General features: G+C 42.5%; 2 protein-coding genes across 2 annotated transcripts in view; one reads left to right on the plus strand and one right to left on the minus strand.

Annotated features, from left to right (window-relative positions):
* DOCK1 (dedicator of cytokinesis 1) overlaps positions 1-17,813 on the minus strand; it is a 342,756-nt gene that overhangs the window by 141,893 nt on the left and 183,050 nt on the right. The window lies entirely within an intron of this gene.
* INSYN2A (inhibitory synaptic factor 2A) overlaps positions 3,954-17,813 on the plus strand; it is a 62,392-nt gene continuing 48,532 nt past the window's right edge. Inside the window, exon 1 of the mRNA XM_083149519.1 lies at positions 3,954-4,290. The gene's annotated coding sequence lies outside the window, so the exon portion shown is untranslated. The remainder of the gene's footprint in view (positions 4,291-17,813) is intronic.

The following is a 17,813-nucleotide window of genomic DNA, read 5'->3' on the forward strand; positions in this document are numbered from 1 at the left end:
CAGGAGCGGGGCAGACACGCCTCCTTTACAACCAGGAGCGGGGCGGACATGCCTCCTCTACATCCAGGAGCACCCCGAGCCTACATCCAGGAGCGGGGCAGACACACCTCCTTTACAACCAGGAGCGGGGCAGACACGCCTCCTTTACAACCAGGAGCGGGGCAGACACGCCTCCTTTACAACCAGGAGCGGGGCAGACATGCCTCCTTTACATCCAGGAGTGGGGTGTACATGCCTCCTTTGCATCCATGTGAGGGGCGGACATGCCTCCTCTACATCCAGGAGCACCCCGAGCCTACAACCAGGAGCGGGGCAGACACGCCTCCTTTACATTCAGGAGCGGGGCAGACATGCCTCCTTTACATCCAGGAGCGGGGCGGACATGCCTCCTTTACATCCAGGAGCGGGGCGGACACGCCTCCTTTACATCCAGGAGCAGGGTGGACATGCCTCCTTTACATCCAGTAGCGGGGCGGACACGCCTCTTTTACATCCAGGAGCCGGGCGGACGTGCTTCCTTTACATCCAGGAGCGGGGCAGACACGCCTCCTTTACATCCAGGAGCGGGGCTGACGTGTCTCCTTTACATCTAGGAGCAGGGCGGACATGCCTCTTTTACAACCAGGAGAGGGGCGGACATGCCTAATTATTTGCACGCGGATCATTTACGCATCCAAAAGACATTGTCAAGTAAGATAAATGCTTTATTCAAAGCCCCAAACTGAAATGACCACCACAGAACAATTACTGCAATGTTTATTAAATAGATGGCCCCATTCTCTGCTTCATTGTCGGTACCTAATGTAGGGAGCATTTTGGTCTTTGATAAATATAATGGTTTCCAATATAACAATATCTGGGATAATACAAAATCATTGATGGTAAACTCAGTCATACTCTTCCTATACAGAGCAGCATAGAGATCTGTAGTTGCCTAGCTCAGGGTAGAAGAGGCATGGCCAAGTGTTGGAGAGGTGATGCCATCTTGGGAGCTAAGCTGTGCCCCCTGGGACCATGAACAGGTGTAAAGCACCATAGTAAGTCCTGGCTTCATACACAGGTAACCATGTACTGTAGCTCTGAGCATAGCCGATTCTGCGGTGGAAGTAAAGCAAGTATCTGTGCACCTTGGAAAATGCATGCTGCACCGCAGGTGGGCCAGATCTGAGAGCTGAGTAACCCCATATAAATCTAAACTGCAGTGTAAAAATAGTGCACTGCATACACAAGCACCCATTTCATTGCTGCATGGCTTGTCCAGGTGCACAGTTACTTGCTCCACCGTGCTTTACTCCTACCTCAGAATGAGGCTCATTGACCCAAGAATTGTACGATGTGATGTCAGTTCCTGCAGCCAGTGTACAGTAGGGTCGGTTGGCAGGTCACCCAGGCACACAGACAAAAATTCCAATCGGGGTTATTCAGACCTGATCGCAAGCCGGGCGATGATCGAACTGCATGCGTGATTGTAGAGCGTATGCACGAGGCCAAACAGTGACAAAATCCAGTGAAGTTTATGATCGTTATGTGTACGCATGTTGATAGACAGGATTTGTGGGCATCACCCGGCCGTTTTCTGGGAGTGTACGGAAGAATACAGGCGTGCCCAGGCGTTTTCAGGGAGGGTCCGTGACGCAGCTACGGGATGGATCAGATTGATTCTACCGCACATGAGTTGGTTTTTGGTTACGCACAGACTGCACACACTGGGCGAGTAGGTCTGCGCACACTGGGAAAATCATTCATTGTAAGTTGTGTATGGATTTGCAGCTAGACTCCAATGGGCGATATTTTCGCAGGCTTACACTGGGCAGGATTTAATTCTGGCGGGTGGTGGCTATCTGATCGCAGGGCTCTGCAACTCAGCAGAGCAGCGATAAGGACTGAATTAGGCCCAATATATCTTGCAAGAAATACAGCATCAGCTGAAGCGATACTGTATTTGTTATTGGCTTTGTAGCCAGACATAGCACGTGTGCACAACAGCCAACCCTCTACAGATATATCAGTATCAGCTGTGCTGCAGGGCCGACGCAATGTTTGTTACTGAAATTGTTCACAAACATAACGTGTGTACACACCCGCTACAGATACATCATTTGTTGCTCAAAGAAACAATATATGTGTGTAGTGTTTACCCAGCAGAACAGTCAATGTTTTGAGTATATCCATGCTTGAGCAAAGGTGATTTAATTAGAGATGTGACCATGCAAATCTAGGCCCTTATTCAGATCTGATTGCAGAACAAATTTGTTCTCAAAATGGGCAAAACCATGTGCACTGCAGGTGGGGCAGATGTAACATGTGCAGAGAGAGTTCGATTTGTGTGAGTTATTTTGTTTCTGTGCAGGGTAAATACTGGCTGCATTATTTTTACACTGCAATTTAGATTTCAGTTTCAACACACCCCACCCAAATTAAACTCTCTGCACATGTTACATCTGCCCCACCTGCAGTGCACATGGTTTTGCCCATTTTGAGAACAAATTTGTACTGCGATCAGATCGGAATAAGGGCCATAGTCTCCTTGTGCGTTAAAAAGCCATTCTAGTTAAGCCATGCTTTTATCTCAGTAGCGCTAGCGTTTTTTGTGCACCTTTTTCTGTTAAAATTAATTGATTCATGTACGATGCACAAGCATGCTCTGCTGATTAAAATGATATGCAGCATGCATATATTCTGTTTGTTATAGCAGCTTTATCTGCAAGCCAATTTAATGTTACAGTGTTTTCCTGGAAAACACAAACACAACTTTCATATGCAGATACAGTCGCAGTCACACACAGAATATGGTCATGCAAAAAATGACCGTTGCGGTGATAATTCTCCATAGGTTTACAGCAAATTTCTTTTCACCTCCACCTGAGCAAGTTAAAAGTTAAGAAAAATCGCTATTTTAAGGTCGGGTTTTGGTTCAGATCCCGTTTTCACCTATAGTTTTCCATGGTTTTCCCAGAAATAATTACCACTTGAATCCTTTTTTTGCCTATCTGCAATTGCACGTAAAAAAAAAAAGGAAAGCGCATAGTGATATTTGCAAAACAAAACACGAATTACCATGTATTTACAGACAACGGTATTTCCCCCGTAATGTAATAATGGTTTTATTCTATTATTATAATATATTCTTTTTTAGAATTTTTTTATCTATATGTTAAATAAAAAATATTTGAGTAACATGGCCGTTCCCACACGCACATATACACACACACACCAATACACGCAGACACAGGCTTTTTATTGTATATGAGCACTCTAAACCATGCTCTTTCTGGACTCCATTGCTTTACCTGTTGCTTAGCAACCAAAAGCGGCAATAGCCAGGCTTGTGGACACTTCCATCATCTCCAGCGCAGCAGTTTTTTTTTAAAGAGTTCAACTGGGGTAAATGAAAGAATAACAGAGGTTGCTAATTAGCAGAGCACGATGTCTAATGAACGTCGTTCATTAAATCGGAGAAAAGAGCCAGACGCGGGATAACGCCAGATTTCGAAAAAGCTACAACTTTTGCAGTTATAATGATGAAGAAGCAGCACAGAAGTGGATCGTCGACACAGACAACTGGCATTGCATCTCAAAGGTGTTAAAGACCTGCATGTAGAAACAGGGGCATCCGGGGCTAATGTACTTTAAAACTGCACACCAGTGTATCTTGTTATCACCAGATCTTCAATTCACTATTTCTAATAAACAAATGTCAACAAACCCATCAGTTGTAAAATCTATCAAGCAGACGAACCCAACAGAAAACGGCCATACATGCGAAATCCACAAATAAATATAATAGCCGGTTATAGAAAAACAAGAAGAACAAAAAAGATACCCCACGTGCCTATTACAGGATGCCTTAGTGAATTGATAATAAAAAATCACACATATGGAGTAGATCTTTGCATCGAAGGACACAAGGTGGCACTCTCTGCCTTGCAAATGCTATAGGAAAATCTCTATGGTTTTCATGCAGTTTGAGTGGTGACTCCGAGATGGAAGCAGCTTGTGCGTGTGTGCTCTAATTCCTTCAGGTTTTTTATTTTTATTTTTTATTTTCACCCCCGTTTGCCGAAAAGAAAAAAAAATATCCTAAAAAAACACAAACAAAACAAGTTTTAATAACCCCAAGACAACAGCTATCAACTCTCAGGAAGCAAAGGAGATTGCTAGGAATATCTTGCAGCAGATGCTAGACCACAGAGCATCCTTCACCAGTAGGATTGCAGGACTGCAAGAGCACAGAGGATGCATCAAAGGAGAACTTCACAGTCATTTACTTATTTTTAAGGATACATAAAGGTAAGCCCTTTCGTCGTAACTTGCCCGCGAAGCTGCCTGTTTAAGATCTGGTTTGTCTGCAAGGCTTCCTCTGCCACCCTTGCAGAGGGATTGTGTTTTTGATTAATTTTGACATCTATATTCACAGAATCACAGTAAGTAGTGGCTAGCTGTGCTGGTGTATTGGCTCGGATTACACAGTGAATATTTGCTCGTTACATCTTTGGGAGAATCAAGGTTACATAATTCTGAAAATCCACACTTATCTCCTTTTTTTTTCCTCTTGGAGGATACATATCGCATTAGTATAATCTAGAATGCTTTGGGATATCACAGGACTGTAGTCCCCTGCATGCAATTGCTGTAGCTAACTAATATTAATAGGATTCAGTGTGGTATTCGCTCGTAGACAGAATTATTATGTTCTATTTATCAAATCACAGGAGATGAAACTGGCAGAAAACCTGGTTTTTGTTTTGTTCGCTGGAAAGCAGAACATGCAAAAATAATTATCGAGCCCAGTAATAATCCCCGGATAGGTCTCTGATAAAGACGCTCGACTTGATCTACAAATAGTGGCATTTAAAGTACAGATGATATATCTATGCTCCTGGGACCTGTTTAGTTATTGTAGACAGCCTACTTGCTTATGCTGCTGACAGCACAGCACTGTACCACAAACCATCCGGTCGCCTTCCAGGTAAATTAAAGAGGATATCACCTTAATGAACGCCGAGGGTTGGTAAAGCAATTTTTTCAGCGAATTTAAAAATATTTATAAAAAAAAAAATGCAAAAATTAGCTCATCTGTGCTTTATCCTGGAATAATTCCCTGCAGGCGTAGTGGTTGCATCCTTCACTTTAACCAGAATACTGGATGAGCCCATTTAATCTGACCATTTTTTCTGAGGACCGAACACGAATGCAAATAAAAACTGTGTCAAGTACGTGTCTTGCAGTTCCCTGCAAAAATCTATGGGTAGAAGATTTCTTGGTCGTTGGTGTTGTATTCGGATGGCTTATTTGCAATGTCTGTATTGAGGAATTGCATGCAGGGTCTAAGATGGGATTCCATACTGCAGATCTGTTGGAAGCAGCACTTACAGAGCTTACGATGGTCATGACTTATTTATAAGTGATTGGGAACAAAATAAAGGTCCCCGGTCCCTGACTGATGCACTGGACACCAGCAGCTATCATGGAAATGTGTGATGTGTGTCTATGCAATACACACTGTATGTATATATATATATATATATATATATATATATATATATATATATATATATATATATATATATATATATATATATATATATATATATATATATATATATATATATATATATATATATATACACATACATACATACCCGTGACCAGCTATTTCTAGTTAAGGTTCGATTGCAGTGCACTGCACACTAATTATGTATGACCTACGTATGTGCATCACCTTACTTAAGAGGGAGAATTCCCTATGCAGAGGTCCCCCTACCCCAACCACGATGTTTCACTGGAGTTGTATCTGGATTAGAAAGCACTTTCGTCTCTGAAATATTCATTAGATCTTTTGAGGTTACGCCGAGATATACAGAGGCTTCTGAATTTATAACCATGCAGCAAGCTCCCGGAGCAAGACATTACAGGATATGTGGATTTATGTGGGTCACTGGCAAGCCTGCTGTAATATATATATATATATATATATATATATATATATATATATATATATATATAATGGTTTTATGTATATATACATACACACAAACATACATACAATCATTTATTTTTAAATATCAAACATAACCCCCAACCCCCCCCCCACTGCCCCCATAAACAGCGTTTGGACGGTTAATAGCTTTTGGAGGCAATGTTCCACAACATTATTTTCAGGGATAAAGCACTCATTACTGTATTGCCAGAATGCATGTTAAAACAACGTACTGGAGGAAAAAAATAAAAGTTTATTTATTTTGTTAAAAAGACGCTTTGGGACAGAACAATATTGGATGACTGCAATATTATGTAGCAACACAAATAAATAAAACCGGGGCGATCTGGCCTGGAAAGCCTTTTCGGCACGTTTTGCGACGTAATCGTTTTATGGGCAAACATAAGTTATAGCGATATTTGCATTTTTGCGACAGGTCGTTTCACCGAACAAGATCTGGAATATATTGTGACGCATAAAAAGTGTGGATCGTTATAAGTAAGACTTAGCAAGGTCACGGTGGAGGAAAGTCTCTCTCTTTTGCTACACATAAAAAAAAAAGAAAAAAGGAATTACCAATCACATCTCAGGCGTATTCCCTGAGTATTCTCAGCAATGCAGATATCGCAGTTCCGGGTGTTTAGAGAATTGGCACTTTGGTAAGAGAGAGCATTGAGTGTGGACTGTTTTATACGGGGAATGTTTCGGTCTTGGTTTTGTTATTGATTTTCTTTGTTAATTACAAGATAACTTAACGGACTTAAAAGTTAACCTAATATTCGAAAGCAGGAGCATTTTGTCATGTTTTATATCAAATGGACCGCACGTCCCATCGTCGCCAAGCAACCACTAGCACACTGCTTTCGGACATTTGATATATCCTTGATGGAATTACAGGTGTCCTACGAAAGTGCTAGAGTGCTGTGACAGCACAGGTGATATGGTGGTTAGCATTACAGCCTCACAGCACTGTGGTCTTGAATTCAATTCCCGTCAAGGCCGTATCTGTGTTGTATTTGTATGTGCTCCCCATGTTTGAGTGGGTTTCCTCACACGCTCCACAAAATGGTAGGTGAATGGATAACAAAATAACCCAAATGTATTTGTGTGTGTACATGATGTAGGGAATACCGATTGTAAGCTCCACTGGGGAAGGGGCCGATGTAAATGAGTAAGGGGTACTTTAAGAGTGATAAAGTACCAGCCTATCAGCTCCATGTAACAAGATGTGTTTGAAAAATGACAGTTAGAGCTGATTGGTTGGTGTTTTAGCGCTCTCCCTTTTAATCACTCTCCAAGGCTTAACAAATATGTCCCTAAATATTCTGCCCTCAGTAATAACGGTTAATAAATATGTTTACAATTACACTACTGACATAGGTTACAAAAATACTATGAATATCTAAGAATTAATCGCCATGGTGAGGTTGCTCAGCACCAAAGGATCCCTGGAAAGCATATGCCAAATTTGGCAAGAATACATCCGAAAAGACTAGGGAGGAGATATGGGGAGGCTTATCAAAGCTTTCAGAGATAAAGTATCAACCAATCAGCTCAGTCATTTTTCAAACACAGCCTGAAACAGAATCTGATTGGTTGGTACTTTGTTTTGTATTCAGGTTGACTTCTATCAATGGTCCAGATGTATTAAGCCTGGAGAAGAGATAAAGCACCGGCCAATGAACTGTGTTTGAACATTACAGCTGGGAGTTGACTGGCTGGTGCATTATCTCCTTTCACTTTGGGCGGGATGTATTAAAATACGTCGCCGCCCGCCCGCCGCAATGCCAGCGCATATGTACTAACTGTACTGGTACCGTCATCTCCCTGCCGCCTGGTTCTCCCCTCATGCCGGGGACAGCTAAGCAGGCTGTCCCCGGCGCCTCCTCCTCCCCCCCTGCAGCCGGAAGGATGTCCGGCTGCTTCACTAGGGGGAGTAGGGGTTTACCTTCCGGGGTCCAGCAGGACCTTTCAGGAAGGTAAGCCAGAGGGGGGTCAGCGAGGTGGCGGGTTTGCGTCGGAGGCGGCGGGCGGCAAGAAGAAGCCCATAGGCTTCTATAGGGTATCGCCACCCAAAGGTGGCGATACCCTTCAATGCGGTATCGGTGCGGCCGGGTTTTGATACATAGGAAAATGCATTTTCAGTTTAATACATCTCGCCCTTTATCTCTTCTCCAGGCATAATGCATATGGTCCATGGTTTGCAGTAAAGCTGGCCTTACATCTACAACTTTAGGCCCTATTTTACATGGGCTGTTGCTATGGGCAACCAATCAAATGCTATCATCTTCTAGAAGGTGCTAAATAAAGATTCTGTTTGCTTGCTCATAGCACCGTCCCATGTGGAATAGAACTCCGATCATAGTATATTCCCCCCTTAAGGTGCCCATACACTTGTAAGATTTATCTTCAGATCTGGCTGGTTGGAACAAAAACATGGTTATGGATGAGTGACCGTTTGGCAGTTTTCCAGCATTTCCAAGCAAATGGTCAACTGTCATTTGCTCTCATCCATAACCAGGTTTTTGTTCCAACCAGACAGATCTGCAGATAAATCTGCATGTGTATGGCCACCTGATATCCATCAGGACAGGTGAATCCCACACAGGTCAGAAAGGAAGTATAACCGGACCAAAATCTCCTATCTGAATGAGCATTATAGGAACATAAACCTTAAGTTGACTTACATAAGAGAGCCAATACAAACCAGATATGTATGTATGTATGTATGTATGTATGTATGTATGTGTAAAATTACCCATATTTTATCAGAATAATATACAGTAGTTGGAATTAAATACATTTGTGTTATTGTTCTCTGCTATCAGTTATCCCAGGCTGAGGGGAGGCTGACAGTACACAGCATAGTAGATTTTCCAGCCTGTTGTCGCAACTTTATCTAAAACAGTGTCAAATCTTATCCTTTCCTGTAACTGTTGCATATACAGCATGTATTCTGTGTCTAAAGTCTCATTAAGGTCAAGCTGTTGGTATTTTGTATGCAATTGTGGGTATTTCCCAAAAATGTCTGCCTAAAATCAAACCAAAGAATTTGTACTGAAAAGTAACGAGAGATATTAGGGACACACTTGCGTTGTGTAGTGTGTAAGGATGTACTGTGTGCGTTACACAGACACCAGCTCCCGTGGGTATCACCAGCACAGGTACTGCTGTATGTAAATCTCTGACTCAGCGTTCAAGCCAGTTACCAATCTCCGACTCACTAATATAAAGCACTTGGATAAGGTCCTGCTGGACTAATATTTAGCATCATTACACCTGAATAATCAGCAGTGATCCGATGCAAGGTGTACATTTCCTATAAAACCCATTAAAGACGGGTACCCATTAGGCTGAAACTCCTGAGCAAACAATATAGTGCGTACACCTTAACCGATATCCTTTAGTGGCCACATGCATTAGTATAACTGTCGTTGACGATTTAACTGCATGCACAGACAAAGGGGGTCGTTAATGGTCTGCAGGACTGCGCATTGTTAACAATACATTGTGCAGATATTGGCCGATATGCACAAAAATATCGTTATCGTGCATATCATTAACTATAAATCGCCAAATGGGTACCCAGCTTTAGTTTCAGGGGAAATTTGAGGAAAAATTACCTCACAGAAAGGGTAGTGGATAAGTGGAATAGCCTCCCATCAGAGGTGGTAGAGGCAAATACAGCAGACCAATTTAAACATGCTTGGGGTAGGCATAGTGATATCCTTACAAATAAATAAGGATCAAATATGGTTTGAGGTAACATGTTTCAAAAAAAGGGGTAGACTAGATGGGCCAAGTAGTTCTTATCGGATGTCAACTTCGAAGTTTTATAGGATGAGAGATTCAGAAAGTGAGAGATTTGGTGAGAAATCTCCAGCTTTTTTTTAAAGCGGCAATCATTTACACTGCAAAATCACACAGGTTTTGCAGTGTAAATGATTGCCGCTTTAAAAAACCTGGAGATTTCTTACCAAATCTCTCACTTTCTGAATCTCTCATCCTATAAAATGTCACCCTGTTTCTATGTATTAGTAGATATGTCTTGCAACACTGGTCTCGGCGATTACTACAGCAAACAGGTGGCTGCCCACAGTGGCGCCATACAACAGAGCGGTGACGAGCATACTGCAACGTGAAAATATCTTCACAAAGAAAATAGACCTATAACGAAGATTCATCTTCTCTTTATTACCCTCTAATTGCGGAGTAAAAGTAATTCAGTGCAGAGACTCTTAATTCTCTGTAAATCGATTACACAAGTGGGAGCTGCAGTTTTATTGTCTTGCCTGAACCGCGGTGAAACTGTATTTGTATAACCTCCAATCAAGCGCTGATCTGAGGTGACAGGTGGAACGTGCTGCACCGGACTAGCACATGACATTGGTAGCTTTTCCTTGCACTTGATAGAGATGCTAGTACAGATGGAGCGCCTCTAAGCCAGCTCCAGATTCCAGGCTGACGGAGAGGCGAACCATCTGAAGGGGACGCACAAGCGTCTCAGGTGCTTGTGCGTCCCGTCAGCACGGCGGCAGGGAGCAGATTCCTTGCCCGGCTCCACTTCAGGGAGAAGTGCAGGGCGAGGGGGGGCTACGGGTAAAGGGATACCATAACTCATAAATAGTATCAATGTTTCCGTATAATATTTAAAGAGGAACTCCAACCTCATTGGTGTCCTGTAGGCCAGTGGTTGCTTCCACTTCCATGAATCACGGCGCCCTAAAGTGTCAGCATTTTTTGTAAGGCACCCCTAGTCCAAAAGTTTCGTATTGATGACTTAAAAATTTTTAAAAAATGAAATCAAGTAAGGTTCAGTCAAAATATGTGGTGGACATATATGTGGTTGGTTCTAATTGTCCATATATTTTAGGATTAGCAACCACCAGTACTAGTTGGGTATGGGTCATTGGGTTGACCCATATTAAAATTGACATGCATGACATAGGTAGACAATGGCTAGGTCGACAGTCAAAAGGACGACATGAGTTTTTCATGTTTTATGTCCCGAATGTTGATAGTTGACATGGACACTGTCAAAGTGTACCACCCACCATGCTTTGGGCACACTATTATATTCTCCCTCCACGCCCTAGTGAATGGTAGGCCATGAAATACCGCCTGTCGGCTCAAAAAAAAAAAAAAAAAAACTGTACTTGTTTCCTAGCACGGCGCCAACGATTTTAATTGTATGCAATCGGGTCGCAAAAATCGGGTCAATCGCATCGCATGCAACCAAATTGCATGTGATGCGATCGACCCGACTTTTTACATTGGAACCAATGTTAAATGCCCCCCAGACCCCACTTTTCATTGTATGCCCCCCCATTGTTAACGCCACGATCAACGTGAACCCGAAGTGTGGCGAGTGCAGCAAGCCTGCGAGGTGGCGGTACACGTCCTCCGACCTTTTCATACCCCCACTATCCACGTCGGCGTGGTGTTGATTCTATATAGTGTGAGAGCGCAGCGAGCCACCGAGCCCGAAGCGTGGCGAGGGGATGCGCATTACTTCACAGGTATTACGCGTCCCCTCGCCACGCTTCGGGCTCGGTGGCTCGTTGCGCTATATAAAATCAACTCCACGCAGACGTGGATAGTGGGGGTATGAAAAGGTAGGAGGACGCGATGGACCCGATTTTACATTTGCCGGGAAACCTCGAAAAAAAAAACCGAAATCGCGTCGGTCGGGTCCCATCGCATACCTTAAGTTAAGGTATGCGATGGGACCCGATGGGCGCCGTGCTAGGAAACAAGTACCAAAAAACCACGTAAAAGTCATGTCGACCTGTTGACTGTCAACCTAATGAATGTGTCGACCTCCCAGCCGTATCACTGTAAGCATAATTTGTTTTAGTCCTGTACCACCAACCTGAGGAACCCTTGAAAGTGTCCCAAGGCACCCCAGGGTACCTAGACACTCAGGGGTAGATGTATGAAGCAGTTATTAGGGAGAAGTGATAAAGTGCCTGGTACTTTTATCACCGGCCAATCAGCTCCTGACTGTTAAGTTACAGGCTGGGTTTAAAATGGGACTGTTAAAACTGATTGGCTGGAGATAAAGTACCAGGCACTTTATCACTTCTCCCTCATCACTGCTTAATACATTTTCCCTCTGTTTGGGAACCATTGCACTAAGCATATTACCAATATTTCAGTATAATATTTAAAGTAAAGTTATATTTCAACGCCAACCTCAGTGCAGTGTCCTAGTATGTACACATTATCAATGTTTCAGTATAATAGTTAAAGGGGAACTCCAACCCCAGCGCAGTGTCCTCTAAGCATACATTCCTCATGTCCTTGGATTCAGCAGAGTAATTCTTTATGTCTCCAAACTGTATCCGCAGAACAGGCCTGTTGTATCGTATGTCAACAGAAAGAAACAAATCCGCCTTGAGGAAAAATGTAGTCTGAAGGTGAATTTTCCCTTTAACAATATAATAAAATGTATTTCATTCTAGAGAACACTGATCCTACATTATTAAACTTGTGTACGTGGTTGAAACAACCAGACTAAGGACAGAACAGCCTCTTAAGAACAAACATGTTTCTCATAAATAATGAAAGCAGCAGTGGCAATCTAGGCTCGCAGCTAGCACGGCTGGGGAACTCTGCTTCGCCTAGGCACATTTTAAATATTGGGAATTTTAATATGTGCTGAAACAAAATTATACGTGCTTAACAATCTCCAGTACTATCCCTGGAAAGTCAATGCTTACTGTATATCTATTGGATGTTCGCTTAGCGAAATCTTAGCTACAGTAGGTGAGAGATGCGGGTTCAGAAAGTGTCTGTTCAAAGTCACCTGCTAGCATTGAGCAGGCAAGTTGTATTGACTAGAACAGCTTCAGTAGATGCTTTATTTCCACAACAAGGAAGATACTGTACGTAACATCGGTTTCAAATTTTAATTGTGGTAACTGAAATTAGCAACTGGGTGGAACAACCGGTCACATTTTGACATAAATGTAAAAGTGTATGGGTCGACAAATATTATGTCCACACGCATTGGAAGGTTGACGCAAGCATTAGGTCAACAATGGCTAGGTCGACAGTCAAAAGGGCGAAAAGAGTTTTTCATTTTTTTTTGTCCCGAATGTCGATATGGTTGACATTGACACCGCCAAAGTTTACCACGTCCCCTCGAATGACTTGATGCGCTCGCCATGCGTTGGGTGAAAAATGCATGTCGACCTAATGCTTGTGTTAACCATGTAAACACAGAGCTATAAACCTGTTCATTAAATATATATCTTTTCGATCCATAATTTGGGGTTGACTCAAATTTTGGGGTCAAACTTCTGGTGTCGCACTAGGTATTAAATGAATGGGAAAGTACATTGTTGACTATATAATGATAGAATGTAGTGTGATATGCTACCATATGAAAACCATGTTTGGTACTAAAAACATACAGTGCAAACCGTATACTGAGAAATACAGTTACGGAGATGGTTTAAAAAGAGAAGTTAATATTAAGAAGGTCACAGAGTTAAAAACAACTTTCAAATTAGAATGTCCAGTTCCGTGACTTTTAATGCACCGGGGAAGATGTTCAAAAATGCCGCCATCCAATGTATATGGGGCTCTATGGGGTATTTTATTCCGTGTTAAAAGGCAGAGGGGAGCCGATGTCACTGTATATGCCCCCACCCCCGGAAACAAGGCCGCTAGGATATTGATACAAGACATTAACGTTTTCAGGAACCGGTCACTCCTCGGCAACCGGTGACGTACAGATAACGTGGTCACGTCTTCCAGAAACCAGTCTGAAGGTTTACAAATACTTTTTATAATAATGAAGATTGAATAGAGAGTAACATTATCAAATCACGAACCCTTGAATGAACCCTTGAAAATAAGATATTGATCTAAACTTGTTTAGATAATTTTATGATGTGGCCGCCATTTATATAGCCATAAAAAAATGTAACACCAAGAAATTATTAACACCACATCCGACCCGATGCGCGGTCCCTTTCACATTGCATCAGACCCTACAGATTGAACCTGCTGTAGGTTCAGTTTGTCGGATCGGACCCATCAGCGGCACATCGCGGGGGCTTTTTCGGACTCATTATGTATCCAGTCCGATGGTGTCTGCCAGTGGTACCGGCACACACCTTTCTGCGTGTTCTACCCTCCAGGCAGCGGGTGGTGAGGAGCAGTGGGGTGGGTGGTGATCAGCAGGACAGACACGCCGATCAGTGGCAGGTATTAGAATTTTTTTTAAAACGTCTCAAATGACTAGCCGGCCTCTGATTGGCTGAGATCTCTCTCAGTCAATCAGCGGCAACCTGGAAGGGAGGCTAATCATTTCACATGTTTATTTTTTTAAATTGTAATACATGCGAGAATTGCAAGTTTGACTAATGTATGGGGGCCTTATAGGAAGGAGAAGACCTCTTGGCCAAACAATAGTTGGGTCTAATAGTAAATTCAGCTAGTGAGATAATGCATTTCGGAATCTGGATGACGGGTCATCGTGTCTAGGTCAACAGTCAACAGGTCGTCACCAAAAGGTCGATATGAGCTAGGTCAACATTGATAAAAGGTCAACACAAGCAAAAGACCGTCATGGCAATGGTCGACCTTCAGTTTTCACAATTTAAGACAAAAATGATTACATTTTTTATACTTCGCAACCATGTGGACTCCGATTGGGAACGGTAAAGTCTGCTGAGCGATGTGGTAGCACTAATTGGGGGTCCATGTCGATAAAAACGTGCAAAACGCATTTCAACCTTTTCATGTGTCTACCTTTCGGGATGTGGACCTAGACCTTTGGTCCGCAACCAGGAGTAACAAAATATAAAACAAGTAAGCATCGCAGGTTTAACCCAGGCTTGTGTTCTCCATAAAACTAGAGATGTGCGGGTTCCGTTTTACTCAAATTTACTTGGTTTTCAGATCTGGATCTTATTGGATATCCAAAACATGTGACAGCCGATAGCCAATAAGATCCGGATTTGAGAACCAAGTAAATCCGATTTAAAACTGAACCCGCACATCTTTACTTAATACTATTACGAGTTATCTAAAAACAATAATAGACTAATTTTGCATACAATATCAGCACCTATATATGTCTAGTGTCCATTTGTGTTTCTCCGAAACACTGCCATCTGTTGGCTGCGAGTGAATCTACATCTCTTTCTCGCTCACACATGCACAAACACAGAGGCAATCCCAAGGTAGCAGACTAGCTTTCGAAGCATTTGTTTCAAGCTGCCTTACTAGTATGCATACAAACACCGCTATTCCTGAGTGAGCCAGGACACACTCCCAGAAATTAAAACTCTTGTAAAAAACTGCAGAGGTTGACAATTTACTTATTATTAACGGTTAAGTATATAGCGATGGCATATTCCGGAGCACTTCACAATTGGGAGTAATGACTTGAATTGACTAAAAACAGGTATTATGAACAACAAAAGAACAAAAAAACCAAATCTCTAGGCTGAACAGATGAATATCTACCTCACAGTTCTCTGTTCCTTTATAATAGCTATTACCATTTTATTTTATTAAGTACCATTTAAAACCTCATATCCACAACAAGAAAAGAAAAGGAATATTCTGATAAACTAAGCAGGAGATCGTGACTCGCGTTTATGCCTAATTGTACGAGCAGCTGAAGACACTATAATAAAAAAAAAAAAATACACAGCGCTAATAATAAACTATATAATCATTTCATGAATGCTCCGGAAAATAATCATTTGCTGCACAATTTAAAACTGGGAGAGGGAAAGTAAGAAAGATTTAGCATTAGCCCTGCGGAGACGTGATGAAAGGCCGGCTCCCCTTATCGGAAGCCTGCTCACATGATTTAACGATTATCTTGCTTTTAGTGTCACCTGTAAACTGTATACAGCCTTCCATTAATCTGGCTGTTTGATAAGAGATTTTCTTCTGTACTGTCACTCAGCGCCGTTTATGCCTCTTGAAGCCCTCCAAATACCTCGCCAAACATTTCTGGAGCTGATAAAACACGTAGAAAAGCAATGCGAGCCCTATTTTCCATTCAGAGCTCAATACTCCATCATTGCAGTGATATCATTTAATATGTTGTACTTGAGAGACATGAATTTTAAAAAGAAAAACATGGAACAAGACTGGGATGACTGCGGTGTAACAAGCACGAAATTGCCCAGCGGGTAAAATGTCTTTACATGACTGGACGGCTTCCTGAATTCCCAGGCTTTATGGGGGTTGTTCTATTTTATATCCAGTAGGTTTAGTAATTTATTTATTATTTATTAACAGTTTCTTATATAGTGCAGGCTTGCCTACCCTCCCGCAATGGCCGGGAGCCTCCAGAAAATCGGGTCCTTCTCCCAGCCCCCCTGGAGGGTGGGCAAGTCTCCCGCTTTCTGGTGATAGCCCCCGCTCCCCCCTTGTCCGCCGGTATAATTACCGTAAATTGCGGGTCCGTGGTGAGGGGGCGGGGCTTAAATGATGGGATTGCTGCATTTAAGCCAAGCCCCTCTCCGCAGCCCGCGAATCACAGCGTTTTCCAGCATGGGGGGGGCGGGGCCAAGTGATGTCAGCCTTAGCCTTGCCCTTGCCCCCCTGACGTGTTGCCTCTTAAGCAAGTTTTATAGCATATTCCGTTGCGCTTTACAATAGGAGACCGTGAGACAACAAACAGGGCATTTACAGACATTCAAAATGTAGGAGGGCCCTGCTCGCAAGCTTACAATCTATAGGGAAATAGGCATTGATAAATAAGGATAGATACTGTAATCTTTATTGCATTAATTACACTAGAAGGCAAAGGTTCCTGGTGTGCTGTGTGAAACGGTGACCCAATAGTTTGGCCAGAGGTCAGGAGGATGGAAAATGTGAAAAAGAAAGAGAGTGGATATGTGTCTACTGTACAGTGGGGATGTGATTAGATAGGAACGGTATATGAAGGTTAAGTGGCTGGTTCTGGAATTTGATAAGCTTGCCTGAAAAGGTGAGTTTTCAGGGAACGCTTGTAGGTTTGGAGACAGAAGGAGAGTCTTGTTGTGGTTGGGATGGTATTCCACAGATTCGGTGCAGCTCGTTGAAAGTCCTGCATGCATGCGATGAATGGCCATGTTGGTTTATTTTGAGCAAATAATTGTATATTATCCACTTGCCCGGCGTGGTGGCATTGTCACCATACCATACTGTGTGTTATTTGACCTGGTCACAAACAATGCCACCAGTCAGAAACACATACAGCAGGGGTAAATTTACTAAGATGGGAGTTCTATTGAAGATGGATTTCATCTATTATCTTGTAGAAGTTGCTAAATAAAATAAGAAGTACAATGTGATTTGTTGCATCCCATCTTTAGGAGAACTCCCAATCTTAGTAAATTGCCCCTATAGTAGCTGGCTACGGAAAGATCATCTTACGCTGCCGCCAATCACAGAGGGGTCCCATGTCCCCTCTGACTCCCCCAGTGCCTGCCATGCTGCCAATCACTGCTGATCAGTCAGCACAGCAGGAACAGTCAAAGGTATGAGGGCCCTGCTCGCAAGCTTACAATCTACAGCTATGTGGTGATGGTTGCAGCCGCTGGGGAAATCAGTATCAATATGTTGATATTTCTGATGTCTGAAATAATATATAATAATAAAACTTTTTAAAGAAGTTTAAAATATACGTTCTTGACTTAATTTAATAATAAAAAAATTCCGAGCGGCTTTGGAAAAGAAATTGCCAGTTAAGTGGCTAAAAGCGAGTTCGAGATCGAGATCTAGGAATGATGCACCCTTAAAAAGAATCTGGGCTTGGGTAAAAAGAAGGTTCAAAATGCAAGAATAACATCCCAAAATGTGGGAAGTCCATACC

This window comes from Crinia signifera, chromosome 6, assembly GCF_055691185.1.
Source record: "Crinia signifera chromosome 6, ASM5569118v1, whole genome shotgun sequence".
NCBI classification, from domain to species: domain Eukaryota; kingdom Metazoa; phylum Chordata; class Amphibia; order Anura; family Myobatrachidae; genus Crinia; species Crinia signifera.